This window comes from Pan paniscus, chromosome 13 (genome assembly GCF_029289425.2).
Source record: "Pan paniscus chromosome 13, NHGRI_mPanPan1-v2.0_pri, whole genome shotgun sequence".
Taxonomy (NCBI): Eukaryota; Metazoa; Chordata; class Mammalia; order Primates; family Hominidae; genus Pan; species Pan paniscus.
Window position 1 is genome coordinate 118,241,526 of NC_073262.2, and position 16,163 is coordinate 118,257,688.

At 41.9% G+C, this 16,163-nt stretch overlaps 1 long non-coding RNA gene across 1 annotated transcript; it reads right to left on the bottom strand.

Annotated features, from left to right (window-relative positions):
* Window positions 1–1,406: 1,406 nt before the first annotated feature.
* LOC134728757 (uncharacterized) lies at window positions 1,407–5,657 on the bottom strand. Its single transcript, XR_010109538.1, has 2 exons — window positions 5,098–5,657; window positions 1,407–3,590 (listed from the first exon to the last, which is right to left on the bottom strand). It is a non-coding gene; the product is annotated as an uncharacterized LOC134728757 (long non-coding RNA).
* Window positions 5,658–16,163: the final 10,506 nt, after the last annotated feature.

Sequence of the window (16,163 nt, forward strand, 5' to 3'; positions counted from 1 at the left end):
TTTTGAGATGGAGTCTCACTCTGTCACCTAGGCTGGAGTGCAAAGGCACGATCTCAGCTCACTGCAACCTCCACTTTCTGGGTTTAAGCGATTCTCCTGCCTCAGCCTTCTGAGTAGCTGTGATTACAGTTGCACGCCACCACACCTGGCTAATTTTTTTTGTATTTTTAGTAGAGACGGGGTTTCGCCATGTTGGCCAGGCTAGTCTCAAACTCCTGACCTCAAGTGATTTACCCATCTCAGCCTCCCAAAGTGCTCTGGGGTTGCAGGTGTGAGCCATGACACCCGGCCTGCAATGACCCCATTTCCAAATAAGGTCATATTCTGAGGTACTAGAGGTTAGGACTTCAACATATGAATTTTGGAGGAACACAACTCACTCATAACACTTGCCCTCAAAGGGTTTATAATTGAGTTAGAGAGAGAGGCATATATGTCACTAGAGTCTGTTAAAAATTACTAGTTACTTTGATGAGTTCATACTAAAATTCCTTTTCATAGCATGGATTTTTCTGATGTTATCCACCTGCCAACTGTTAGTTGTACTTTTTGTCAGTGCGGTAATAAATCTGGTTTATAGACACTTCAGTATTGCATTAATATTTCAACCATGACAAAAAGTTGAATAACAATACTATTATGAAGAATGTTATGTGCTTTTTTTATGACAAAAAAAATCAAAAAGCTTAAAAATGGATTCCATTCAAGTAAGAAAGAGGGAAATAAACGCTATATTGATGAAAACATTGCATTTCAATTTATCACAGTGAAGAAGGCAAAGCATGCACTTTACTTAAACTGTGTCTACATGACATGGTAGAGTGGGAATTCAGTGACTAGTTAAATCGCATCAGCTTAGACATCCATTTGGGTAACTCAAGCAGTAGGCAAACAGGGCAGATGTTTGAAAGAATTATCCAGACCATTAATTAAAGTACAGGTTTCAAAGAAGGGGACGTGGAAATTAGAGAGGTCAGTGAAGATGGTTTTGAGACTTTTCTTCCGCATTTTTCAGTTTAATAATGATTATCACAGAAATATAAACATCAGGAAAAGATTTCGATAAAGTTTAACACATAAAATAGAAAATTCCACGAGGAATTTTCTGCAGTGGAGGATTCGTATCATAGGAACATTGAAGGCAGATGCAAACCCCACCTGTGCCACTGTGAACAGTGCCATTAGGCCTATTCCTCAACTTCCTCCTATTATGGATGGCTTCCTACTAAGATGGAATTCAAATAACGCATCGTTCAAACATCCCTGCTTTATGTTCTACAGAAAAAGCCTATTTGTTGCAAATTTTCTTGCAACTTGTGCTCAAATAGTAGTGTCATTAAAAATGGCTGATGGGGGGGAGCGCTGCTATCTCAGATATTTCATCCTAAAGTATCAAAGCAAAGTTGTTTTTCAAACTCTTTATTTGTCCATATTGTTATTTTCTCTTACATGTGCTACTTCAAAACAAATACCAATCTGCTGATGACAGTCCCTTGCTGAAAATGCTTCAGTGGCTCTCCATGGCCCTTAAAGTCAAGTACAAAGTCTACAAGCGGAAAAGTGATCTGCAAAGCCCTTCAGGATCTGACCCCAGGTCACTTGTCTAGTCAAGGGATGGCTATTTTTTGTTGTTTTGCTTTTCAGTTCCTCAAATATTCAAAGCTTTCTTTTGCCTCTGCGCATTTGTTCCTACTGTTCCTTCTGCTTCTGTATCTCTTCATCTTGGTCCGATTAGCCCTTACTCATATCCTTCCAGTTTCAGTCTAAATGTCACTCGTTCCAGAAACCACTACTGACCCCCCCCAAGTCTATGTCGTGCACCCTTTCTTCTTGGCATCTGACACTTCTTGGCATCTGACACTTGGCGAAACTTCCCTGTTTTGCAGCTTTTACCCACTTTGCCATAGCTGCCTGTTTACTTGTGTGTATTCTTTCAAATACTCTGATTTTTCCAGAGGGCAGGCAGTGACTCTTCTTCAATATTGTATTCTCAATGCCCAGTGGACAATGTTGGTACTAGACAGTGTTTTGAACAAATGAATAAATGAAGGAGAGAAGAAATGAATTCTCAGTGATATTTCTGTAAGATAAGCAACTGCTATTATTTATATTACACATTTCAAATAATCTTTTCAAAAACAAGTATAACTCATCTATGGTAATGGAAATCAAAATAGTGGTTACCTTTGGAGGTACTGATGAGGAAAAGGCACAAGGGAATTTTCAGGGGAGCAGAAAATTATCCGCATCTTACTCTGGGTGTTGGTTTCATAGGCATGTGCAGACATAAAAATTCAATGAGCTGCGTACCTACAATTTGTACCCTTTGTTGCATACGTTAACATAAAATAAGTAAAAAAAAAAAGTTATAACTACCTTTATCTCACTCTAATACTAAAGATACATTTTACCATTTGTTAGCTCAAAGAAATCTGAGATCTGGTTTTAAAAGCAACCTTGTAGTTCTGTTTAAGATTGCTACAATTTAATAAAATTATCTAAAACCTCCAAGCACTTAGAGTGGGCCCATGCAGGGCCTTTTCTTCTACCTTTATAGCCCAGAGAAATTCCAAACCAGAAAAGGGGCTGGGTTTGATCTTGTCTGAGCATCTTGCGGGAATCAGTTTCCTTTCAGGCCCTCCAATAATGTGAAATTCTCTTCCTCCTGTTTTTAACCCCATAAGCACCAAGCGAACTGCACTTCCAAAGCTTGCCTGAAATGAGTTTTAGCAAACCCATGAATCCTGTTGATCAATAGTCACCCTAAACTGAACCCACTTCCAATAGTGACCAAAGAATTCTTCTGACCAACAATGGAATTCCCCCATTCTCAGACTGACTTCTTCAAGGAGACTTCAATGAACTAAGCAGAATTCTTGTGCAATGAAGCCATCATTCCAGCAGGTCAGCATTTAGAATTGCTTCAAGAACCTATTCCATATTTCAAGAGAGATGGAGTTAGCTTTCCTCTTATAAAATGAATTTCATGTGTATGCTTGCTTATAGAATTCTTGAGTTATCTTTATTTATAGTTATTTTTACTCCTCATACAACTGTGGAATGATATTGGGGCTCCAGTGATGAGGACATGCAGGGGTTACCAGGCCCCAGGACAGGAAGCATTCTGGCAGTGGCTCTGTCCTCAAAATGATACTGTGCTGCAGCAGCTTGGGTCCCAGGGACTAAGGAGGGACCCAGTGGCCTCTCTGGAGTAATGTAGTCACAGAGACTCCAGGCAGCTCCCGCACTGGGCTCAACACTGCGAGGCTCTCCTACAGCTAGGCTTGCAGGCATTTGTGGTGGGAATGTTGCCTGCAGGGCATCTCCTGCTTACGTTTCCTACTCAAGGCGGGGCGCCCTTGACTGTGAGCTGATCCTGACTGGCTGCTTTGCTTGCCTCTTTTGTGCTGCCATCCCGAGTTTCTGCACCTCAGAGGGTCTTTGTAACGTTTTTGCTGAGCTTCAGTGCTCTCCTTTAGACATTTTATTTGGCATGTGATTGTCTACTTGTTCTTTTGGTCCTTCTTTGTGGAGGAGGCAAATGCTGGGCAGCTATAGCAAGCTTTCTGGATGACCAAGATTCTTCTAACCTTTGAAAAACCAAGACATGTCAGAATAATGCAAGTTATCTGTTTTTATAAACATACCACACACACACACACACACACGACAGGGTCAGTACTAGACAATGTAGGTGTGTAAAAAAGTACTCCAGGCTGGGTGTGGTGGCTGATACCTATAGTCCCAGCACTTTGAAAGGCCAAGGTGAGAGAATTGCTTGAGCCCAGGAGCTCACCACCAGCCTGGGTGATGTGGCAAGACCCCATCTCTACAAAAAATTAAAAAATTAGCCAGATGTGTTGGCACATGCCTGTGGTCCCAACTGTTCGGGAGGCCAAAAAGGGAGAATCGCTTGAGCCCAGGAGGTTGAGACTGCAGTGAGCTGTACTCACACGCCTGCACTCCAGACTGAGACACAGAGCAAGATCCTATCTCAAAAAAGAAAAAAAAAAAGTTACTCCAAAACTTACCGACTTACAACGACAACAATATTTATGTTGTCCACCAATCTGCAATTTGGGCAGGGCTTAGCAGAGAAAGGGAATATAAGGATGCTTGTGAAAACATTTTAAATGCAATATTTATATAAAGTACGGTAATTATATTGCACTTTTGCGATAGTAATGATTTTCCCCTTTTTCTATCACCGCCTCCCCTCCTCCATTCAAGCATGTAGCCCAGTTCTGTGTTTATAATGGCAGGAGAAGAGCATTATGAGACTGGGCAGGAAATAGATCGCAGAGGAGTCACTAGCTTTTGTGTTTTCACCTGCGTGAATCCTTTCAAGAGCTCAGGCCAGATGCCTGGGATGCAAACATCACTGATTGAGGGATTTCCTCTGAGGAAAAACATCAAGAATCCCGCCTCCAAGTGTCAGTCAGATCTCTTGAGGAAATTCTAAATCTCACTAGGTATTTCAATAGAGTGGGTTTAATTTTGGAAATTGGCTCTCTAGGTGTTGGAGGGCTAAAAAGAGCAAAAGTAGGCTTTGAGGGAATAATCTGGAGGAAATAACAGGCAGCTTCCAACTGTTTGGCTCATGGGGAGGGATAGCAATGGGGAGAAAGTGGGGCTTAGCAGACCCTAGAAGCTCCAGCAGAGGACCTCGTGGAGGTAGTGCTCCTGCTGCCTCCCCAGCCGTTGATGGCTCTTCTCTTCTGAGGGACCCTCATGTAGCAGGTGCTAGTGTCAGAGGCGTTTGAATCAGAACAACTCCATCTTGAGTAGGGGCTGGGTAAAATGAGGCTGAGACCTACTGGGCTGCATTCCCTGACAGTTCAAGCCCTGCCCCGCGGGGAGGCGGCTGAAGCCTGGAGAGAATTCGAGAGCAGCGTGGGCGGGCCGGCAGTGCTGGGGGACCCACCGCACCTTCCGCAGCTGCTGGCCTGGGTGCTAAGCCCCTCACTGCCCGGGGCCGGCGGCGACGGCTGACTGCTCAGAGTGCAGGGCCTGCCAAGCCCACGCCCACCCGAACTTGCGCTGGCCAGCGAGCACAGCAGGCAGTCCCGGTTCCTGCCCGCGCCTCTCCCTCCTCACCTCCCCGCAAGCAGAGGGAGCTGGCTCCGGCCTCAGCCAGCCCAGAGAGGGGCTCCCACAGTGCAGCGGCGGGCTGAAGGGCTCCTCAAGCACAGCCAGAGTGGACGCCGAGGCCCAGGAGGCGCCAAGAGTAAGTGAGGGCTGCTAGCGCGTTGTCACCTCTCATTGGGACTGCTGGAAAACACTGAGGCAGAAGTCCGAAGAAACTGCTGCTGGTGGAACAAATTGGCAGTCTTGGGCAACACTGACAGGACTGGCAGTAATCGGGAAGGAAGCCACTTTTCCCTTCCTTCTGCCTTCCATCCTCTTCTGCTGCATCCAGCTGCAGAATTAGTAGAAAGTCAGCCAGCAAAGGAGCCTGGAAAATAGTTTCCAGAATCTCAGTCCCAGAATCGCAGAGCACGCACAGAAAGGGTGGATGTGGAGCAGAAAGGTAATAGGTAGATAACTTGTATGTTCATGTACTTGGAAAAAAAAAAAGGTACCACTGGATTTAGGACAGAAGAAATTGGGAGTTCCTCAATAAGAGAGCTATAGTTTGCTTGGTCCTGTGACCTTGTTTCCTAGGCAGAAGCTTAGGAACTAAAGAAAAAAATGCAAACAGGAAGAAGAAACTTTGCAGATACATTTGTAAATGATTGTTCAAGGATGGAGTACACTCCTTCCTGTGCCTTGGTCCTCCATTACCCCAGCCCCTGTCAATTTAGACAAACCTCCAGAAAGAAGGAAGTTGTCTGACATTGACCAAGATTAAATTTCAGTTCCCAGGCAAAGTGAGGTCTTAAAATAGAAACTAATCTATATGGGGCATGGTGGCTCATGCCTGTAATCCCAGCACTTTCGGAGGCCAAGGAGGGAGGATCACTTGAGACCACGAGTTTGAGACCAGTCTGAGGAACATAATGAGACCCTGTCCCTACAAAAATAACAATTAAAAAATTGGCCTGGCATGGCAGCATGGACCTGTAGTCCTAGCTACACAGGAGGCTGGGACAAGAGGATTGTTTAAACCCAGAAGTTTGAGGCTGCAGTGAGCTGTGATCATGCCACTGTGCTCTAGCCTGGGCGACAGAGGAAGACCCTGTCTCTTAAAAAGGGGGGAAGAAAAAGAAGAAAGAAAGAAATCAGTTTGAGCCTTAAAAAATGAAGGAAATTAATATTTCAAGTATGTCTGAATTTGTGGACCGATAGTTATACCCTTTGCAGTATATTTTTTAATTGTATAAAAAAACTGCAGACACAGGGAAAATGCTGGGAGGACAACACAAAATGCTTGCAATTATTATTTCTAGAGGCTAAAATTATGGCTGATTCCTTTTTTCTTTATACCTTTCATTATTTCCCTAATTATCTACAATAAATGTATCGTTTTTACAATAACAATTATTTTCAAGAGCTTGTTAATGTAAATGTTATACTGTGATTTACTATTATATCGTCTCAAAAACATATCTGAATTGGCCTGATAAAAAGCCTAAATTTCCCTTTTTAATTCTCTTATTTTTTAAGGAAGATTAGAAGCCAGCAAGTCCTGTGAATTTCATTTCTCATTGCATTCTCCTAAACCTCATGCACCTTCTGATTAAAAGGAAGGGTGTAGTCTTCATCTTGAATTTCATTTTGACAAAAAAAATTAGTTTCAATCATTTTTCTTTATAAATATTTGTAAACTCTTTCCTCTGCGCATTGGTGCCAGAGTCTGGCTCTATTACGGTCATCCACAATTGATCTTGAAAATATGGCAGAAATGGTATGCTGGAAGCCTTGGAGAATATGTTTTAAAAGTTCAGACCAAGTTCTGTTTTAGTCAGTAAAACAGGGGCCATGGGACAAGATCTGGGAGATAAAGATGATTAGAGGAAAGAAACAGGAAAAAAACAGGAAGAGAAAAAACTGAAATCGTTTAACTTTGCAAGAGGCTTGACTTCCAGGACAAACAAGGACTTGGGAATTTCAAATTTGCACCTGCCTTTAGGCATTATGCGTTGAAATCCATTGTCAATACCCTGTTATTAGTCCAAGAGATTTCTACAGATAGCAAGATGCCTGGAATTCCAAAAGGAAGAAGTTACATTCAAAGAAGCATTTTATTGGCATCTGTAAACAGGCCAACACCTGTTAGAAGAAAGTCAAAACACAGATGAAAAAGAACCAATGCAAACATTCCAGACAGACATCAATATTGCCCACTCCATAAGATATTCCTCATGTTGGACTGCACTTTCCACACTCTGATGTTTAGGATTGGCCATGACTTGGTTCATGAAGTGTGAATGGAACAGGTCTGTGTCCCTTCCCACTTCTGAGAAGATCATGATCTTCCCAGGTCTGGGAAGAGACTCCCCAGGTCTCTCTTGAGCCAGCATTGGCATCAGCCTGTATTCTTCGAGCGTGATGAACAAAACAGCCCTGCTGAATCTTGATTGACATATAACAGGAGCAAAAAATAATCTTTGTGGTTTAAGTCACCATGACTTTGGGGTTGCTTGTTATTGCAGCATAACCTAGTCCACCCAATTGTTACAGGAAGAAGGTCCCGATCCAGACCCCGAGAGAGGGTTCTTGGATCTCGTGCAAGAAAGAATTCAGGACAAGTCCATAGAGTAAAGTGAAAGCAAGTTTATTAAGAAAGTAGAAGAATAAAAGAATAACCCTTGAGGGTTGCTGGTTGCCCATTTTTGTGGTTATTTTGTGATGATATGCTAAACAGGGGGTGGATTATTAGTGCCCCCCCCTTTTTAGACCATATAGAGTAACTTCCTGACAATGGCAGGGCATCTGTCACCTGTGATGGCGCTGGTGGCAGTATAGCAGTGAGGATGACCAGAGGTCACTGTCCTCACCATCTTGGCTTTGGTGGGTTTTGGCCAGCTTCTTTACTGCAAGCTGTTTTATCAGCAAGGTCTTTATGACTTGTATCTTGTGCTGACCTTCTAGCTCATTCTGTGGCTTACAATGCCTTCACCTTCTGGGAATGCAGCTCAGTAGGTTTCAGCCATATTTCACCCAGCCCCTATTCAAGATGGAAGTGCTCTGGTTCACACGCCTCTGACACAATGTTACCGTATCCATCCTCACCAAAGCATTTTAAAGGACCTATGTATTTGCAAGTGTTCTCCATTGAGGGAGAAAGAATGGATGCACATAATCATTTCAGTGATTTAGGGCAGGGATTTAGACATTTTGATAACTTTCTTGATTTAAAATGTGTAACATTTTATTTTGCTTCCTTCTATTACAGACATGCTGTGCTATGCTTTTCTGAGAAATACTTTTTAATTTTATATTCTTATTCCCCCTTACTCCCAGTTATTTCTTAAAATCTTTTTGATGAATGCTTAATGTTCATTCCCATGAATATAACTGATAAATTTATCTTTTTAAACATTATCTTTTAAAATTTAAGTGCCTGTGTCTATGTAATCTAAGCAATTTTTTAATTTTTATGTTTAGATACTTTATCTGGCAACCACACAATAAATAGAAGACTCTACTCTTCTTTTCTTTAATAAATTCCACAAGGAGCAGAACTAGTAAGAGGAAATTAGTGTTTGAAAAATCAGTATGGCTGTGAAAAGAAAGCTCTCTAAGAATAGGACTATTGTGGCTATGAATTAATGAAAAAATATTCCACTATTTTCTTTAAGTCTGTCTTTCTTCAAGATCTTGTAAAGCATTCTTCCAGGCTGCTAATAATTGGCTTTTTTCAAACTTGATATTCAGGCTTAAAAAAAAATCCTTTTTTCCAGGTGCTCCCATCAGTAGGGTAAATTTAAGAATTATTTTTACTGGATGTGGATCTTCTTGAGAGAACTGGAAAACCAGGAAACTTTGAAGCGACAGTTTTTTCATTAGCTGGGAGCTGTAACCTGACCCCTCCACCCTGACCACATTTGACCTAAGTGAACACAGTCTGTCTCCGGTACATGGATAAGATTGGAGGGAAAAGATAGATAGTCTGCAGGTCCCCAGCTGAGAGAAGGGGAAGGAGGGAAAGATAAGAACTGTGGTTTCAAATATCCTTAATGGGAATTCTCCACAGTCATTTTTCATCAGGGCTGCGTGCAGTCAGAGCTTTGATTAGCGCCTCTTCTTCCCTGGGAATCCTTTTGTTTGGTCACTCTAGTGTTTGAACTTTGGCCAGGCCATTTTTTGTATTCTCCAGGTAACTGGGTCTGTTTTGATACAGCCCCTGGGGAGTGACTCATAGTCTCTAAAGGATAGACCACTATCTGATGTTTTGTTTTCCTCCTATGTCCATACCCTGAAAGGCAAGGGTGATTTTTTTTCTTTGCTGTTTTCCTGGCTGTTGTCTTGCTGGCTTGGAAAGTCTAAAACGCATTCAAGCCATGGCACCCGGCATTTTCATCAGTATTTTTATTGGTTTCTTTCTTTTTTGGTTATGCATACTGAAAGTAAATCAACATATTAAAAAGCAAGAGAAAGAGATCAGAAAAGGAACGACATTTGTTAGTGGTTTCTGATTTATGAGTCTGAAGGACCTGTCACATTGAGCCTCGGCATGATATTAATTAGCTGCATGGCTGAAACGCCTTGTCAGTGTGACGCACCTTGCAGTCGGGAAGGAGAGACTCTGAAGAGAGGGGAGGGGCGGCTGCAAACACAAACCACGCTGATCACTTTTGCCTGCATCTCCACACTGCTAACAAAAGGCAACTCACCGAGGCACACTTTCCGATTCTTGGTTTGTAAAAGCTGGTGAGAATATCAATGAAGCCCCACCTAATTTTTGCCTATTAATAATTCAGCTCCAGAAAGTGAAAAATATGAAAAACACAACCAGTTTTTCAGTCAATAAGAAAGGCCTTTTTTTTTTTTTTTTTTAATTTGGAGTCCTATGCAAGTGGCCTTGTCATGGCAGGGCCTTGACCAGCTCACAGCCGGTGTTCCATTTACAGTAACAGGGCGTGGCAGGTTGCGCAATAGGGCTGAACGGCGCAGTGCTCAGAGGAAGCCCCGACTGTCACGGTGTGCACGGAGTCTTGCAGTCTCTACAGGGGCCAAGAGCTGAGTCCATTTTCAGCCCCTCCACTTCTTCAGTGACATAGTCATCCTCTCCGTTAAGGGACACTGGTGGAAACACGTGCTAAAGCTAAAGAAGCTAAACAAATGCTGGGTGTTATCAGGAAGGCTACTGAAAACATAGCAGAGAAGCCAGCTTACTCTTGATCCAAACCTCACTAGGCATGTTTGGTGCCATTCTGGGTGCCACATCTTAGGAAGAAGGCACAGAGCTGGGCAAGAATTCTTTCAGGTGGATCTCATGTGGGCCACAGATTGGTCTATTAATTACAGTTGTAACCACCCAACTTCCCCATGTTCCAGTCCCCAGTTGTCCACTGACCACAAAGACTCCTCATGACTGCCTCTCCAAGGAGTCTACCAAGAAAGCACCAGCATCGCTGGGTTGGTCTCTAGGTAGGCAGTCTTCAGGATGCTAGAGAGTTCTTCAACATGGAAGAACTGTGGCCTCCACCCAATCCTGTCTCCCACCTTGTCACTTGAGCCTTACAGGAACAGTGCCCACAGCCTTTGGAAGTCCTGCCTGTGTTTCTGACCTCCACCCTGCCCTACATTTACAAAGTATCTCGTTAAAGTGGTGCATCAGCTTTTGGTCCCCAATATCCTTATTGCCAAGGTGCCAACTCTGTATAAGATGCCATAAAGAGATCAGTTGCTGTCCCCTCCTCTTCACCCTCCACTTCTTCTCTCCTCTTAGACTGTGCCTCCAAACTAACTCCTCCCTCCTTCAGATACAAATGAACCTGGCCCAGGGACATCAGTGATCCCAGAAGGGCCATACAAAGCCACAATGAAGCCTTACCTTGGCAAGCTGAAATGTCCCATGACTCAACAAATCCTCACCAAATCTCTAGGAAGCATGAGTAGGGAAAATCCACCTTAGAAACAGAATCAGAGGTTGCAGTAATTTTTAGGTAGTCAGAAAGGCAGACAGAGATGCTGAAAGGTAGAGAGAGCCCTTCAGTTGTCTGTTCAGTCCAGTCCAGTGTGGTCTCTGCTGAACCACAAGCCCCTAAGTATAAGTAAGACACATTCCTTAAAAAAAAAAAAGCATGAAGAACGTCTGCTACATCCATGGGACCAAGAGTAGGACATGCATTTTCTTGCTTCACCAGAGCTCGTGGAGACCCAGAGAGGAACTTAATTTAATAATTCAAAGGAGATATAACTTTTGCTGCCCCTTCTTCCAGACATCTGATAAGCCAGGATTCATTTTTATGTTCAGCTATGTGAGACCAAAGCAACTTCTCATGGTTGCCATGGGATACCTTCTAAATATGTGGCCTGATGTGATTTCCCCAAATTGTTATGCAGTGAAAATATCATAGTTTCTAAGTATACAGATTTTTTTCAATTACATATCTAGATAAATGTGATATTTTCCCTTTGGGTTGTATTATATTAGACTTGGCTATGTTTCAGTAGATTTCAGTAACAGAATTAAAGACTTTCTAGCTACAGGGCATCAATAACTTAGAGACCAGTTAATTTGGGTTGACGATTTGAATGATGCCAACTTATTTTTTTTTTAACAGAGGAAATTTGTTTTGCAACAGAAAACATAAGAAATTTTCCCTGCCTGGAAGATACTCGTACATACCAGATATGCTCATCATACTTTGTATAACCCTTGACCAGTGAACTTTTATGTAGTGACTATTTGTTCAGTTGTCCTTCTTCTCTACTAAACACGGGCTCCTGGAGGGCATGGAGTGTGTTGTTTGTCTCTATCCCTAATGTCTAGCACAGTGACTGATGCATTGGAGGTATTCCATAAATGGTGGTTAATGAATTGTACTTAAATGGTGTTTAATGAATTTTACTTGGACAAAGAGGCCTTGGAAGAAAGATAGTGATAGCATCAAGGAATAAAATTTGTTTTGAATATAAGTCTTTGCCCCACCCACAATTTTTGGCTCTAGGGAGAGAATAACAAAGATTTAACTGGAAATTCATTTCCCCACAAATATATAGAAACCCAGAAAATAGACTTAGGATTTAGAGCAGCAAGGCAATATCCTAGTAATCTACTGAAGCAGTTTGGCTGTTCTGCCACCCTGAAGGTAATTGTATTTGTGGTTGAGAAGGGATGCCACATCACATTATGTTGATCTGTATATCCATCACTGCCTGTGCTTTCCTCTGCCACCCCCTTGCATGATACAGTGTCATTCCAGTGATAGAGACTATTGTGACATTGCTAATATGAGGGAAAAAATAATTTTTTAAAATAAGGGATTTAGCAATGCCTGTGAAATGTTGAACATAGATACTTTTTAAAAAGTACTCATTTCTCATTTCTCTTTTACATGCTGGGATGTTTCCTTCAAGCCCTCCTTCATCTAAAGATGATGTAAATTTCCTGGCACATAAATCCCTCTTTCTTACCTTCCTTTTCATCGTTAAATACTCTTTCCTTTCTGAAGGGAAGCACAGTTCCCCAAAGCCCATTGGTTTGCAGCAGCTGCAATAGAAAAAACCTGTGTGGAGTTCAAGTTTTTTTTTTGTTTGTTTTTTGTTTTCAGAAGGAGGGAGAAGGGAAGTTCTACCCAAACAGTAATGGCCAGGTAGGAGACTCATACCTATTCTCCATCAGCTCTCTCTGAATCTGCCTGGGTACTACCTGGGCCTTGTCTTCAGGGCTGCAGTTGCCATAACTTCATAGGTTTTTGCAAATTCAGCTCCCAGAAGATGTTGCCTCCTTATTGTTTGCCTGTGACTATGGCCTACAGCTGTAACCACGATTTCCAGCTGACTTGACAGCAGTTCAGCCTAATTGCAGGCAAAAGGACTCAGCATAATGTAGGTAGGGACCACATAATGTGCTCTATACAATCACACAGCCCTGGGCTCCAATCCCGGCTATAGCTCTGTGACTCTGAACAGGTTACTTACTCTCTGAGCCCTTTAGTATACGTGTCTGTAATATCGGAATAAAAATATAGACTTCACTATATTGTCATGGAATTAAGTAAGGTGAGGTGTGTAAAGGGTGTGGGAAAGAGGCCCTATAAACAGTACAAATTCATTCCACTTTTGATTAGCTTCCTCTCTCTCCCAGTAGTAACAGAGGCTGCAAGATACAGAGGAAAATGGAAAACGCATCTTTGTTAGGATGCCCTGTTCACTCTTTCTGTCCCACCTCTTTTATATTCCCTTGCTATGGGAGGGCTGAAGACCTCAGGATGAATGAGGGAAAATGAAGATGAAAACATGTTCTTAAGCGAAAACTTTTAAGAGAAGCAACAATACTTTCCTTGAATTCAAATTTTAAAAATCATAAATAGCCTTTGTATATTCTTTTTTTTTTTTCTTTTTTCTTTTGAGATGCAGTCTTGCTTTGTCACCCAGGCTGGAGTGCAGTGTTGCAATCTCGGCTCACTGCAACCTCCGCCTCCTAGGTTTGACTGATCCTCCTGCCTCAGCCTCCCGAGTAGCTGGGATTACAGGTGCCTGCCACCATGCCGGGCTAATTTTTTTGTATTTTTAGTAGAGACGGGGTTTCACGACATTGGCCAGGCTCGTCTCAAACTCCTGACCTCATGATCTGCCTGCCTCGGCCTCCCAAGTGCTGGGATTACAGGTGTGAGCCACCGCACCTGGCCAGCCTTTGTATATTTTTATCACTCATATTTGAATACTGTCCAAACAAACTTCCCAGATAAAAGTTCTAAGTTTAAGCTTTGGAAATGTGTTGCTGTGGCCACTTATACTCAAAGAAAAGAGAGGACGAGGGAGGGGGAAGGAAGGAAAGTACTGTGGATCCAAAAGTTCAGGGTAGTTTTACACTTTGACAACATTTACTTGCCTGGTCACAGCATTTGCTTTCTCTTACCAGCAATTTCTTCAAGTTCATGGCATTGCACGTGGAGTGGCAGGACTTATGGAGCAGTTTTGATGCGATATGATACTCTGCCTTAAAACAACTCTAGAGAAAGACACAGGAGACACAAATGAAGTGAATAGACATGCCCTTTAATTAGCATATATTCAAAGACCTGTCATGATGGGGCGATATACTAGGACCTTCAGTTTAACATTACTTAAGTGGGTAAAATGTGCAGAGGAAATTTCTTTGGCCCCAGAGTCTATCTGTCATATACATTTGCTAGGTCCAGCTGTATTTCCTAAATGCTGAACATATTGTTCTGGCTGTTTATATTCTTGGCATCCAGCGCTGCTGTGCATTCCCAAGCACCAGAGAGCACGGAGCACAGCAGTAGCTTTCCCTAAAAGGCCTGTAAAGCCATGACTAGTTTATTCTCTCAAGGATCCAAGGTACTTGTTAAAGCACAAGATCTGTTGCAACTGACGTGGCTCTGAATTAAATGTGTCGCAACACATTCTTAGGGAGACAGAGTTCCTTTGACTAACAGCCTCCATGTTTGTCAAAACTACTGTAAGCCAAAGGTTAGCAGCAGCATCTGGCAGCACAAAACCAAGTCTACAAAGCTAAAGTAAGCACTAGGCCAGTGAGTCCAATGCCTGCTACAGCTTACTCTCTCCACTGCTCGGTCTGGGTATGAATTTACAGACTACACTGGGTGCATAAAAACAGAGCGGAAACCTGGGTGATTCTTTTACTCCCGGAGAGAGATGCCCAATTCTGTTTTGGAACAGGCAAAGTGGTGGATTTTCAAAAACATTTGTTTTCATGGATTATATATTTTAAATTAAAAAAAATGACATTTTTAGGTAGCTCAGTTTAAGATATTCAAAATCTCATAGAGGCAGAAACATTAAAAAGGGCTGGGGGAGGGATAGCATTAGGAGAAATACCTAATGTAAGTGACAAGTTAATGGGTGCAGCAAACCAACATGGCACATGTATACCTATGTAACAAACCTGCACGTTGTGCACATGTACCCCAGAGCTTAAAGTATAATAAAAAATAATAATTAATTAAAAATTTAAACAAAAAAGTAAGTCTAAGATCAAATGGCACAGGAATGCAGTGGAGGGACTTAACCCAGGCTGAGACAGGAGGGAAGGCAATGGTGGCACCATGGGGCTGCTACCAGTTTCCCCGGAACCCCAGATAACTCTGCAATCTGAATAACTGGACATACAGCATCCAGCTTGCCTCATTACACACCTTCACTTTGAGCCACTGGGGGATGGGCAGATTGGTACACAGGTTTTCTAGAGGAGGCCTAAATTAAGGTTTAGAGTGCAAACTGAAACAAATGGGGAGGTGTCACTCTTATAAAGGTTAGAATCCAGCTTTCACTTGAGGCCGAATACTTCTGATGTCTCAGCTTTATGTGTGTTTAACACAGTAGGTATCAAAGCATCTGATATTTCAAAATGCACTTGTGGCCTACCTCTGACTCTGACCTAAAGAGGGAATGAAATAATTTATAAGCATGGCAGATCAAGGAAAAAGAGAATTTGTCCTAGCAAAAGTCTTTAAAAGGCGATACCTTTGGATACGGAAGTTTCACTTAAAGAATTTTATTTCAAGTGAATACTTAAGAGAATATTTAGTTACAAATATATCCATCACTGTTTTGTTTTCTTCTTGAAAGAAAGGAAAAACAGGAAGCCATCTAAATATTTGTCCAACAGTAACACATTGTATGGTACAGTCCTATAATAGAATAATTTACAGTCCTTAAAAAGTGATTTTATAGAATAATATGAAAAAATGGAATGACATTGTTCAGAAAAGAAAAGCAAATTGAGAGTCCTGCTATGAAAGACACTACAAAGAGGGTAAAATGACAAAATATTTGCAAATCATATATTGGATAAAGAACTATCCAAAATACAAAAAAAGTCAAAAAAACTCCATAAGAAACTAAAACCCAATTTTAAAATGAGCAAAACATCTGAACAGATACATCACAAAAAAAATACTGATGGAAAATAAACATATGAAAAGATGCTTAACATCACTTGTGACTAGTGAAATGCAAATTAATACAACAATGAGATGCCAGTACACATCTATTCGAATAGCCAAAATCCAAAGCACTGATAATACAAATTGCTGGCAAGGAAGCTAAGCAACAGGAACTCT